Source organism: Falco cherrug, chromosome Z, assembly GCF_023634085.1.
Source record: "Falco cherrug isolate bFalChe1 chromosome Z, bFalChe1.pri, whole genome shotgun sequence".
In the NCBI taxonomy this organism is placed as follows: Eukaryota; Metazoa; Chordata; class Aves; order Falconiformes; family Falconidae; genus Falco; species Falco cherrug.
Genome location: NC_073720.1, coordinates 37,760,205 through 37,774,596, shown reverse-complemented (window position 1 = coordinate 37,774,596; position 14,392 = coordinate 37,760,205). Strand labels below are relative to the sequence as shown.

The 14,392-nt window shown below is 38.2% G+C and overlaps 1 protein-coding gene across 5 annotated transcripts in view; it reads left to right on the top strand.

Annotated features, from left to right (window-relative positions):
• TJP2 (tight junction protein 2) overlaps window positions 1–14,392 on the top strand; it is a 66,244-nt gene that overhangs the window by 23,675 nt on the left and 28,177 nt on the right. The window lies entirely within an intron of this gene.

Here is a 14,392-nt window from a genome sequence, read left to right as displayed (position 1 = left end):
TCCTTGCATTATAGTTACTAATAAGGCCACAATTCTGTTTCTTCTATAAAAGACAACAGTTCATTCATTATTTTGTAGAAAAACACAGAAAAATGATTGGAGAGATACTGCAGCTATGATTTCTAGTTTCCTCTTCTTAATGAGGCTATGCAAACAATATAAAATTTAGACTATACTAAGGATTCTGTTTTTCACAACCTGTGATTATTGGAACTATTAGACAAATGAGGATTCAGCTGACATTGGAAACATTTCTGGAGTCCTGTGTGTAACAGAAAGTAGTAAGTTGCAGTATTTTCTTAGGAAGCTGACATCATTAATGCTGCAGGAATCTTTTTTTGAGTGACCTGAACTGTATATGGTTTATGAGCCAAATAGTGTAGTATAATTCATGACTGTGTTAAAATTGCAGATGAACTTAAAATCACTTTGTATTTTAATGTGGTATTTGGAATATATTTCTTACCATCAGAATGAAGAACTCGCCAAGAATTTTGTGATCCATGCTGATAAGACAGACATGTAGTGCAAAGACCAGCCTTAAGGCAGAATTATGTACCTGAATGCATCTTAGCTAGAATGTGCAGTGGAAACTAATATATACATGCAATTATTCTTAATACTACGTAAGAATAAAACATCATCTAACTTACTAAACAGCTGGAGAGTAGCTTTCATGAACCCTTCAGGCATCTCTATCCAGTAACTTAATAATACAATAAAGATGAAAATGTTCCTTGAAGGCCTACAATGGTAGTAGCAGTTAACTAAGCAGGTAGATGATTGTCAGCTTTCCAGGTGTTTGTGCCTTGTGTTTGCCCTGTTAAATAATCAGAGAGCAATATATTTTTACATATTCTGCTGATGGAGTCCTTAGATTTGATTAACAATATCAGATTAGTGTTTCACAACCGAATTCTGGATAAATTATTTGTGTTAAAAAAAAACAATACCAAGAAGGAGAAAGTCTTGAAAAAAAAACCCAAACAAACCAGCGGTGATAAAACAGCTTCCTTACACAGCTGAAAGAAATTATATATCTACCCATTATTTATTTATTTATTTTTTACTTAATAATGCACATACTCAGCTTGCCATGTGCATGCCTATTCTGTGATAGCAAAGCATTTCAGACACCCACCCCTTAGGAGTCACTTAGTAAGTATGAGCTTTTCGGAGAGAGTGCAGGATGTCCAGCTAGACTGTCATTCCAGGCTCTGCAAACAAAGCTGTGAGAGGCAAATTGTTGCCTTGGACTGAACTGAACAGCTTGCTGCCAGGGTCAACACTTGGCACTGATCGCTCTTCCAGCACTGCAAAAATCTGCTGGATAGCATGGGTTTCTTCTAGTGGTCAGGGCTAAGGATTCTTCAATCAGTGTTTCAGAAGCTTTTTAAAGAGTTGCAGAACAGCATGAGGAACAATTCACATTTTTTATTAATTTATTTTCCTAAGTGATATTTATTACAGAAATAAAAAGTGCTCAGAGGTTTTCGTTATTCTGTTTATAGAATTAAGTCGATACATTTTAAAGCAGTTGAAATGACAGTAGCATAGGTGTTTGGTAGCATGTGTGTATGTGCTTCTTAGCTGATGCCATCAGAACTCCTGCTTCTGTGTAGAATTGTACTTGCATTGTTTGATCTGCAGCTACATAATGATTACAGTTTGCCTGTAAACTTTTATTTTCTAGCATTTAAAGTTTCCTGAAAGTCTTGCAAGCCCAGATGTTGTTCCTGACCCAGTACTTTAGCAGGAACTCCCTTTCAGTTGCTGATAGTTGACAATACTTACTTGCATTTACTTTACTTGGGTACAATGTATTACAGTAGGTCAGGCTGCAAAAAACCCTCATGTCAGACTTTTAAAGACATGCTGCTGATTGCAGAGTATTTACAATAGCTGCTACGCACTCTGTTCCCCTTTGGGAAGTATGCTTCCCTAGCTATTTGTGCACAGTGCCCAGTACACATAAAAGTTTTAAAAATAGGTTAAGATGGGGGAAGAAGTTGTGGAGATCTTCAGTCATGTGCCTCAGACACACTTGTCAAGCTATTAGTAAAACGTGACAAGCCCAGTACTACAGTACTGTTGGTGCATCAGTCTTTGATGACCCTTTGGTGTATGTGAAATACTTGTAATCTAGCCTGACATATCGGTATGCCTTGAGTATGTTTTGTCATTTTCAATGTGGCTTTTCTTTTGTTTAACAGCTTATTATAGTGCCTTCTTAATTTTAGTGTTGCTGTGGTGTTATACTGTAGAATTTAATTCATTCAGAAGTTTATGTATTAACTTCTCTGTCTTGTTGTAATAATTTGACTTAGTTTTCCATTCTTTTCCAAGTTTGTGTGTTTTTTTTTTTTTCCTGCCTTACCCTGTAGAAGCCAGTAGATATGTTCCTAATGTTGTCTGCAGCAATAATGACGGACTAAAACTCTTGGATCATAACAATTTGAAAAGGGCTAAAAAATTTCTGGCCTTTTCATAAGGCTGGTTTGTCTTGTAAGGCAGGTACCTAACTTCTTTTTCTTTTGAATGGGAAAGAAGCAGAACACTTAGTCATGGTTTGCTTCTGCTTTGTTTGTCAGAAGGTCCTTGAAGCATGTAATGCTCTTTTATGTGGCTCAGACCACATAAAAGGAAGAAAACTTTCTGTTCCAAATCTCAGTTGAGAATGAACTTTCAGTTGCTACCAAGGTGAGCTTTGCTCTGGGTGCTAACTTAATGGAAGCATTTCTAAACCTTAATGATTCTGAGATATTTAATTTCCTTTGAGCCATATATACAGAAGAACTCTCTTGTTTTTCTTTCCCAGTTCTTTTCAAAGCCTCATGTGATTTATGAAAATGACTTAATAGTCACAAAAAGAGGAATAAAATTTATTCCACCACTCACTGATTGTGTTCTGGTCAGCTTTATTCTTTGTGTACTTCAGTTCACAGTTCAGTGGAAATGGAACTATTTCATAGCAATGTGTCTTTTTGGTTTCATTTAAGGGTTCGAGTGAATCCTGAAGTTCATTACATTGACAGTGCATGTATGTGAAGTGTTGATTGGTAGAAAGATTGCATCAAGGGTTCTAGTTTCAAATTGTTCTGCTGGCATCCTTTCAAGTGAGGAAAGAATGGCTGCAGATAAACTGGGATTAGTGCTTTGGGAATGAATCTACCAAGTGAAAGTTATTATCTGGATACTAAAGAAAAGGGGCAGCTGACTTCAATCCCCCATCCCTTCTGCTGATGTATTGGTTATTAGTTGACTGCTGTCATTAATGCTATTGGTAATAATTATTTCTACATAGGTTGGGAGGAGTGTGTGTGTTTGAAATATTCTTTATAACAACATGTCTAGATGTTAGCGAAGTCATGCATTAGTACATAACTGCATGAGGTAATTCAGCCTCACATCTGACCTTGCAGAAGGATTGAGAATGGAAAATACTTGAATTTTATTGCTTTCGTTTGCCCTTCTGTTGTCATCTTACCTCAGTGTTTTATCAGTGTCAACATTGTCAGTTTCGGTGTAACACAACTTTATATGGAATGATAGGTTGCTGGTGATGCTGGCCCAGAAAAAAACAGAGCTGTGGGGAGCATTTACAATTAGTTTTATTGTTTGAAAAAGCAATTACACTCCTTCAGAGGCCCTGAGGAGGAAAGTTTGCTGTGAGCAAAGGGATTCTGAATGTGTTTTACTGAAGCAGGTTGCAGCTGGTTTAACCCACTCTCTCAGGGTAATTGAGATGTTGGGAGGAGCTTGGTGACTTTTATTTTTGTTTCCTCTTCTTCCAAATGTACTGGGAGGAATATCAGTGTAATGCTTGTGGACCTAAACCCTTCAAATGCAATCCCTAGGTTTGCATTTTCATCCATGCATCCACTGTATGGATGACGGAAGAATTACTGAATTCCTTTTTGCAACAGGTTTTGCTATCATTTGATGTATGTGCAAGACTTTAAATTTTAGAAGCAAACTTCAGCAATGCTTTCTGGCATGACTGAGTAGGCTGTTGAGACATCTTGAGAGGGAGAGGTGAGTTGCTTAAGACCTTGAAGGCAGGAGTACGGTGGTAGAAGAAAAGGAATGCAGAGAGGTACGATGAATGTGACTAGAAGCACTTAAGAGTTGGCTAATAAATCAAGCTGTTTGTTGTGGCATGTATCTGAATGATGCTGAACATATGCCTTCAAGCTCAGAACAGCTTAATTTTACAGAGATTTGATATCTTTTGGATTGACAATTTAAAACTTTTTTTTTTAACAGAAAATTGAATTAGATTCTTACTGTTATGGACATGTAAATGCATTTGAAGCTTTTATTTTTCTACCCTTTGTATTGGTGACCTTCTATTTGAAATTTATGTTTTGTGAGGTTTGTGGTATGTCATTGACAGTTGTATGAATTTGTGATATGGCATTGACATCTATATGAAAGACATTGTATTGTGTGAATTCTATGGGGTTTTAGTCGTAGATGTGGTCAAATGTACCATTAAAATTTATGCATTATACACTGTTCAGGTTTATTTCCACCAGCCAAGAAAAGAAAGTTAATGTGACAACTGCCACAGGAATGCTTGAACAAAAGTAAAATGCTTCCTAGAATACAGCGTATCACTCTTCTATTAATAGAGTTAGAACAAAGGATACTAGAAACCTTAACAGGGGAAAAAAAATCCAGTTTGGTTGGGAATAAGCTCAGAAACTAACAATTGTACCATTGTTTGAAATGTCTTGCGTTATAATTGGGTGATTAAATATGAATTCTGACCTGATTGGATTGTATCCCAGCAATGAATTGGCCTTTTAAAAAACAGTTACAGGAAGCAGTAGACAGGTACCCACCTTGTTTTTCACAGATTTGGGAGCTGTCGTTGTTGAATAACAAAGTTTATGCAATCAGAGAGTCTGTAAGGACTGTGGAATAGGCCAAAATACTGTTTCTTATCAGTAGTCAGTCCCTGGATGATAGAGTTGGTCACTTCTGCAGGAAGCTAAAACATTCAAAAACAGTAGCAGTAGAAGGTATATCACTGAAGTTGAATAAAATTGTAATCAGTGCTTTGGACCATGTAAGTGCTCTGAGTTTTTTTCTTTCAATTTTTTTATCTTAAGATGCTATAAGAGTAAAAGCTATGTTTTGGTTGCAGACAATAGCCGATTCTGAAATGAGATACTTAAGGAAAGGTAGCTGCATTTATATTTTTCAGTTTTATTTTTTTATTTTGTTAGATTATCTAGCATAATGAAATGGATTATGCACACCTGGTGAGTTTAAATTACCTCCCTGTCAAATCCTGATACTGCAAGTACATCAGAACAAACATTTTTATTCTTTTTTTAATGATGTCAGGCACAAAGTGGTCCTGTTGAACTTAGCTTATTCACAAACTGCTCAAGCACTTTGATTATCAGACCGCATTTGCATGGGCTTCTTAAGGAGCAGAAGGTGCAGAAGCAGTGTGACTGGAAAGAAATCTTAGGTTTTACAGTTAAAGTGAATGTGGGATGGTTAAGTCAGAGATAGCCTTTAAAGCTGGCATTGGTTCAGTTCACCTGCAGTCCCTTCAGTGGTGTTAGCTTCTTGTATTGTATACAAAAAAAATTACCAGACCCTTAGTCTGTGTAAGCTGAAAATCTAGGAAAACCATTTAGAAAAAAACCCGAAAAATAAACCCTTCACTTTCCAGTGTGTATATTCATAAGCTACATAGACAAGTATAATTGATCTGTCAGCTTTTTATCTAGATAATTTTGATCTTTAACTGAAATTGCTTAGCTTCTAAGTTTTTATCTCCTGAAGCCTTGCTGTGTTTTTGAAAAAGAAGTGGTGGGGAAATCATTGCAAGATTGTGCACATGCCATGCCCAGGAGTTTATTCTTTTCTTTAGAACCCCTTCAACACCTATGGGAGAATAAATGCACCTCTGCTGGACTGGTGCTGCACATCCCAGAACACTTGGGAAAAACAGCTTCTGGCTTCCATCTGTGAGGCAAAGTGTGAAAAGAAAGAGAACTTTGATTAAAAAAATGTTCAGTCCCATGGGGGGTGTTATTTCTCAAGAGACAGAAACTGTCTTTGAAAAAATAAAAGAGTTTAATTTTGCGGGGGCAAAATATGATTTGTTTTCTTCCCCAAAATGGCAATGTTGTATTTCACTTGAAACTGTTCCCTCACAAATTTTGAACAATTGGTTGCTTCCTGTTGGGGGAAGCACCGGAACAATTGCAGCGTAGTTTCACCAAGGTAATGACAGAACTATAGTTCGGCAAAAGTGGAGGGAACTTCCTCCTTATATAGATCTAAGCTATATTTTTATGAGATCTGAGTTTTCGGTAGGTAGGACCTGTGTAACTTGCAGCTGTGTTTTGGATTCAGTTTCTTTTTTCTTTTTTTCCCACTCCCTGCTCCCTCCTCCCCCCTCTGAATAAACTTTGGTTTTGTTTGTAATGAGATGTTGTACTGTTTTGCATATGTATGCGTCTAAGCTCAGAGGAATTCAGCTGTAACAAGTGTAAACTACTCCATTTGTGTCTTCCACCTCATCCCAGAAAGGTTTAGAAGTTTTGCATGTATATTTTAAATTTGTATAGCATGTGAAGGTTGTAAATTGAGTTTCGTGTTCTGAATTTGTTACACTCTGCTGGGTAAATACCGCTTTTTGCCCTTTGCACCATTCCCCTCTTCCCACCCCTGGTAAGTAAATAAGCGTTTGCTCCTGGTAGCATACCAGCAAAGCAGTTCCGGTGGCTGCTTTTGCATTTATCCATTTTCAGTAATTATAGAGGGAACAGACAGATGTTAAAAAAATAGATTTTCAGTAAGTAGCACAGTTTTTAGAAGGCACCACACCATCCTAAGGAATTTCTGCGCACCAAATTGAAATGTTTAACTGTTACTCTTACTCGCAGAGTTCACAAGTACTGTGAAATATAAGTGAATGTATTTTAGAGAATTCTGGGGAGTGTGTGTGGTGCTTGACTTTTCTGGTGTAATGAGAAAACATGCCTTTATGTCAGCAAAACCAGGACTTTAAAGGACACTTCTTGAAAGTGTAACCTTCCTGTGTTCAGGCTAAAGGTAGTCTGGAAAAAAAGCTTAACTCCAGAAACGTAACCATAATTCTCCTTTTTATTGTTAGTGCTAAAATGTAGCACTTCTAGCTTTAGGTGTAACTGTCATGTAGAACTCGTTTCAAAGTCGTGTTTAGAATTTTTCCACTGCCCATTTCCGTGGTGTCTTGGTGTGACTGATGGGTAATATACATGGTTTATCTTTAGACTACCAGATGTTTCTCTCTTTTCAGAACATAAAACTGCTTGGGGAATATGTTTATTTGCTTTGTATAAGCAGCACAATTGATTCCTGAAATAATTGTAGTGGAAAGGCACTTAAACCTAATAAAGCTGGAATTTAAAAAAAATTAAAGAGAGAAAGAAAAAGAACAGTCTGTTTGACTGATGATGGGATATGTGCCTGAGATTAAAGAGGCAAAAAAGCCATCTAACACCTTGCTTTAACAGCATATTTCCTGTAATTTTTTTTTTTTTCAGTCTGAAAGTGTAGAAATAGGATTTTGGCCTAACAAGATGTTAAGCCTTTCTAAGATTATTTTTTTTTTAACTTACAGAAATTATATTTATAAAAATCACTCATGCCAACCTGTTTGAGAAATAAATAAATAAATAAATGAACATACTGTGTACTATTGAGTCTTGTTCTTCAGAGCAGTAATACTATGTTGTGTGCCAAAGCAACAGCCTGAGTGTTTAACTTCTTTTGACAGAGGGGGAAGTGGTGTGAGCCTCAGTTGCAGCATCACTGCACCATCTAGTGTCTCTCTGGATTAGTGGTGAGTTGTACACCTAGAATCTTGGCTCCCAAGTTTTACTGGCTTGCACGAATTGTCTGCATTGCACAAAAATAATTTGTCAAAAACTTGTTGGGTTTCTTCTGAAATACAAGATTTCCTGCTTGTTTTGCTGATCTCCTCTAGACTTCTAAGTGTCCTGCAAATTCAGTAGGAGGTGGAAATGCAGCTCCTGGTGCTTGTATGCCTTTTCAATATGCAACACGAATGGGGGCGGGGGGCGGGGAAAGAAGCCGGCTTTCTTTCTATTCTTCTATGCTACCAGGGCAGATATATTTAGTATGTGTATATATGTATATAAAAATACAATTTTATTAATATATCTTAAAATAGTTATTTTATCAGACTTTATCCTAGTATTATATTAACACCTGAAAAGCCTTTATAAATGTTTCTTCTAGAATGTAGGCAGACAAGATACACGACCCGTTAATAGTTATCAGGACATACTAAGGTAAAGTGTATGCATAAGGGTAGTAATCTGTTGTTTTATCAAAGATGGAATAAAAAGCAGGGGAGAATGTATTTTCTTATAGTCTTAAGTATCTTTAAAGCCACTCAGAAACTTTCAGTTTCCTGGTTTTTCTGTGTTGCCTTTATTTCCCTGCTGCTGGCTGGATGGCTAAATCTGAAGAGTTGTTAACGGAGTTACTCCAGTGGGCAGCCAGTCACAAGTGGTGTTCCCCCGGGGTTAGTACTAGGGCCAGTCCTGTTAAATGTCTTTATCAATAAACTGGAAGAGGGGATCAAGTGCACCCTCAGTGAGTTTGCAGGTGACACCAAGTTGCAGGGGAGTGTTGACCTGCTGGATGGCAGGCAGGCTGTGCAGAGGGACCTGGGCAGGCTGGAGCGATGGGCCGAGGCCATTCCTGTGAGGTTCAACAGGGCTCAGTGCCGGGTCCTGCCCTTGGGTCACAGCAGCCCCACACAGCGCTACAGGCTGGGGGAAGAGTGGCTGGAAAACTACTGGACCTGGAGGTGCTGCTTGAATTCTGACTTGAACTCAAAATGTTTAAAGAAAATGCTAGTTCTCCCCTTTCTTTGTTTCCGAGTGTTTGTCCTACCTTCTGATGGTCTTCCATATAGTTGGTTAATGTTTAGCTTTAAGTATACAGGAAACACATTTTTCCTAGGGCATTATCTTACCGGAATGGACAGATATAAATTTCTCTGAAAAATGGTTCCTTTTTTTTTTCATATTTTTTTCCTCAAAGACACTAGTGTATACATTACTCAGATATTTATATGTACAGCCTTCCCACTTTTATTTGTTTCTTTAATACAGCATTGAAACAAATAAAACTATTCAAAGATTATATGCTTTACTCGGTAATCCAGCAAAAGGATGCCTAATGGCATATTCTTTATTGGCTTCTTTTCAGTGTCCAGGTTACTTGCTATTCCCTTTAGGTTTTTGGAATTGCAGAATAAGTAAATATCAACAAAATTCCAATCCCATGCCTCTATTTTGATGTGTTTTTTCCTGTGCTTGGCTAAATTTCTGCAAAAATTCTTTCAGCTGGGGGTGCTATTTCATTAACGTGAACCATTCAAAGAATGCATGGACTGCTATTATAAGCAGATTGTGTGATGTCCTTTGTTACGTTTAAGCATTGTTTGTTACTGATATGCTGTATGCTGGATCAAGTGATATATTTTGAATTAAAAAGCACGCTTTTCAAAGCTCCAGATCAGCGGAGACCTTCTGTGTGTATGCAACTTTTTTCCCACCTCCTTTGGCTTATTTTCTGAACAATTTTTGTGCACTAGAAAATCTGGGGCATTAGGCTGTGAATGTTAGTAACAAGGTTACAATGCAAATAAGACCTAGATGTGGTTGTTGATTAATATTCTCAATAGTCTGGTAAACAGTGTTGTTGTCTTTCATCTCCTCAGCTCTGTATAGGAGTGCATTCTCGTTCAGTTTGCAGCCTGGAAGGCATTTGGAGTGTCATAGTGCAATGAGAGAGAGAAATGAATGCAAGTTCTGCCGTCCTGGAATTTTCCCCCATCTGTTAGCAGGCTAAAATGTCCACAATGGGAGAAGGTTGATCTCTGTTTTCCTATTACAGGGGTGTTTTGGTGGGAGACTTCTGTTTGGCAGAAATGGAGGAAATCTGAGTGCTTCCTTGCACAACACGTTTCAGTGGACAGGTTGCTGGACTTGAAGTCAAGACAACTCAGTTATGTTCTTGGCTCTGTAGCTGACAGCTCTGGCACTTTGTATTTCTTAAGGAGTAGTTTTGCTAAGTGGAAGCAAAATTAATAGTGAAATAGTGCTGCATACGGTGTCAAGTAATGACTATGGGCATTGTTGTCACACTGGATTCAAACTGTTCCTGGAAGAAGTAAATTAAAAAGAAGTAAATTACTGTCTAGTAAACAGTTCTCATTTGATGGTTTTAAAAGTTTTCATGCAACTTAAGAAGTGAAGATTGATCTTACAATGCCTGGAATAGGCATGTTGTACTTTACATAACATTTGCCAGTCCTGTTGTAGATAGAATTTATAAATTGCAGCAAGTGAATAGTGTAGCTTTTAATTTAAATATGATTAAGAAAAGTTTTTTTATATCATCACTTCTTTTGCATTCAAAAACAGTCTGCTTGTGTAATGACATTCAACTTACCAAATCTATGAACAACAAATGATTGGAAACATTATGCTCAGTTTAGATTTTCTGTAAAAAGGTCTTTTTAGACAACTTGTATCTTGAGGTTACTGCTTCTAAGTGAATTTTGGAAAAAAACTTTATCACACAAAGTCTGATGATAGATACATCATAGACTCACAGAATCATAAAATGGTTTGGGTTGGAAGGGACCTTAAAGATCATCTAGTTCTAACCCCCCTGTCAGGGACAGAAACACCTTCCACTAGACCAGGTTGCTGATGAATGTGTTTGTTACAAGCAGAATACCTTTGCCCTGTTAGCAGTCTTCTCAAGTAATTTGGGAGAAAGCAAAGGCTATATCTAACTGATAATTCTGCATTGGAGGGAAAGGGAAGAAAGGATTGTCTGCACAGCTCATTTCTACATGAAAGTTTTGTTCTCCCTCAGAAGCTGTCATTCTGGTGCAGAGGTATACTTACTTGCACAGTATGTGACTTCTTGGTTTTTTTAAACTTCCTGCATCCTGATAATATAACCGTCTTGATGTTAATAGCCATCTTGGTTTGACTTGATTGTGAATGAATGTGTACTTGAACTGATGATTTCTTTACAGGTTGTTGTCTCTTAAATGTGTTCTTCCCTCATGACCCCAGGAAGGGGGGGGGGGGGGGGGGGCGGGCAAGAGAGTTTCTGCCTTTTTGAAGAGCAAATGCATGCTATTCCTAGTGGATATTTTTTGCAAACCATTTTATATCACTTGCTTTTAATCTGAGCCACTCATCATTCTGGGAACCATCTTTTTTCAGGACAATTTGTTGCTTTTCTGGAGGTTGCTGCATTGGTGCAGGAGCCTAAACAAAAAAATAGGAAATACTTCCCTGAATTAATATTGGTAGAAAACAAGGTTCCTCCTTTTTTGTGAGATGCTGGCTGTATTGCAAAAGATCCACAGGTGAATAGTTTTTTTCATCCTGCTAGATCCTAATCAAAGCTCTGGTGTATCATATACAGATACTTAATGAAAACCTTTCAGTTGGAGCCGTCTCACTTCAGAGTGGCTTGAGCATCCTTCCTCACTGCAGGGGAAAGGCCTGGTAAAGGTCCTGTTCCTCTTCAGTCATTTTTCACTATGTTAATTAAGAATACTTGGCTCTGGATATGTGGCTTGTGTTATGTGATCATCTTTTCCTAATCATCTTTAATAGCCTAGTAGGATACAGCCTACAGCTGAAAAAGAGAAGATGTGGACCTTCACATCACACACTTTGTACAGATTACTTCTCATTTCACTCGGCCTCCACTGCTTGTTGAGGGAATCCCTTGTGGACTCCCCAGAAACAAGTGGATCAGTGTCTTTGCCTATAAATGTAGGACCATCCATTTCTGTTTCTCATAAATTGCCTTTATGCAGGCAGGTAACATGTGAGAGCAGTTTCTGAATCCTCTGATAATTTATGTGGTCTTTGAGACCAGTTATGCTGCTGACATCTTGGTGGGGCTCTGGAGTGTCTCCACTTGCCTGCTCCTGTCAGTGGCTAGAAAAGCTTCTGACCCCATCCTTTACAGGTGGGTGTCTTTCAGTGAAGCTTGAAGGTTTTGATCTTCTTCAGTATAGGAGTCTGTCTTTAGGGAAAACCTGGATGCAGCTTTCAAGGTTTTTATGCTTAAGTCCATAGTAGCAGGTGAAGGGGGCAGGAGGGGCTGGGGAAAGGCGCCTCTTTTTTTGTTTCAGGTCTGTAATGGAGCCAGTAAGACCATTTCAGCTTTCCCTTCTGCTAACAGAGCCTCATCGAAGTTATGTGTGAGGAAACACCCTTTTTCTTTGCTGGCTGGAGAGGAAGAGATCAAAACAGATAGTACTAGGTGTAAGACTTCTAGTTAGCTTTTCTGCTGGGCAGAATTTACTGAGGTAAGGAAGCTCGCTCTTCAACTGGGTGAGTGGAGAGATGCTGTGTTCTGCTGTAGGGCTTTGTTGTGACATTCTGCAGTTGCTCTATTGAATGTTCTGGAACCTCTGCTTTTCTTTACACAGTCCCAGTTTATAGAATAGATCATCATACTTAGCGTTCAATTTATTTTTCCCCACATGATTCACATTTTATTGTCTGAATAGATTCCCACAAAGAGCCAGGGTGTGTGTGTCTCATTGGAGCTGAGCTTGCTTTCAAAAAGAGCTTCAGTTTTAAATGTCTGCGGATAATAGATGTCAAATAGGTGTGAAATGAGAAAGGCTTGCAATGTCTGTAATCTTGTGCTGGGGGTACAGTCCCTTTTTCCCTTTGTAAAGAGGCATACAGGTAAGGTCAAAAGGACAGGGGTTGTTTGATAGATGGAAAGAAAATCCTTCTCTTTAAACTAACTTTAAAAAATTTAATAGAGAAGTTTCTATCCTGAAGCACTTGTTTTCTTCCAAAATGAAATACCCAAATGCAAAAACCTTCATCTTTCTGTTAACTCATCATCTTTTCACAGCTCCTGTTCTGACTATGCAGGAAAATTTGCAGTAATGTTCCTAGTCTTCCTGATTATTTTTTAAAGATTCCTTTCAGGTTCCTTTTAAATTTTGGTGGAGTCAGTCCATCTGTCTTTCTCACTTTCCTTTAGAGAAAAGACAGTCCAAAACCAAGGAGCTGTCCTTGCTCATGGACAGTGTTTCACCATTTTTGTTCTCCATGTCATCACCATCTTCTTTTGGTGATATTTCTGAATTTGGCATGCTGTTGAAGCTTTGTCAGGCCAAGGAAGAGGAAAGCAGGACTGCTAAGACAGGGCTAGAAAAGTCTCAAGTACTTCCTTACATTTGTTTCTACTTCCTGCTGGTTTTTGAAAAAAAAAAATAAATAAATTGAAGACGCTGTTTTGGAAGATGTTAATGTGAGTCTGTTTAGACAAGTGAAGTTTTATTCTTTAGAAATGTTCAGGGGTATTCTACACTATTTTGACCAAAATTTAATGACTGTCTTAAACTACTTGCATCCACCCTGTGCTCTGGAAGTGGGAAGCCCCAGTCAGAGGCTGGTATCAATGTGCTTCTGGTCACCCCCAGTGCAGGCTGAACAGGGTTCGCCCTCAGCGGCTCAGCACTGAAGGTGCAAGTCTGTGTTCGTCCTAGTTCTGCTGGCTAGTGCAGAGGTGGGGTCACAGCTGAAACACAGGACATTGAATTCAGTCTTGATTTTAAATGGAAAAATCTAAAAAAAAAAAACCAAAAAACCCAAACAGCCATTCCACATTGTCCGCTGCTGTCTGAATTCTTACTCTTCAGCAGTTAAAACTGTTCCAGTAATGAAAAATGCAATCTACCGATGGAGGTTTTGGTTAGGATTGTGTACTGAACTTGGCATGTGTTTCTATCTGTTCCCTGCTTGTGAAACTTACTTTAAGTCTAGAGAAAATGTTCCCTAAAGCATTCATGCAGCATAGACGGAACTGATGGCTTGACCTGTTCTCCAATGAAGTAATCTGTTTGGCTGTATGATTAGCTTATTATTCTGACAAATATCTTACTAAATGTTCAAGGGCAGACAGAGTGTCTGTTACTTGTGGCTGTTATAATTTTGTTTCTCTTTCCCTTTTTGCCTGCTGGAGCCAAGTCCACAGTTCCTCAAGTGTTTGTATGTAGTTTTACACGTGCTGTTGAAGGGATTAGTCACATGTATACAGTTATTTCTGTGTAAGGACTTCCTGGATTCAGCAGTTAATTTGTTAAGACTTGATAGAGGCTGATAAACAATAGTGTTACTCAAGATAGTGGAGTCAAGTGGTGATTTTGACTATATTATAGTCAGAACATGAACTTTCAAATAATCTGCAGTGTTGCTCTTAAGCATTTTCTCCTTTAAAAGTTTCAAGTGGGTTCCTGGTGAAGTGAATGCATATGTGTTTGGAAGAACAACTTGCTACA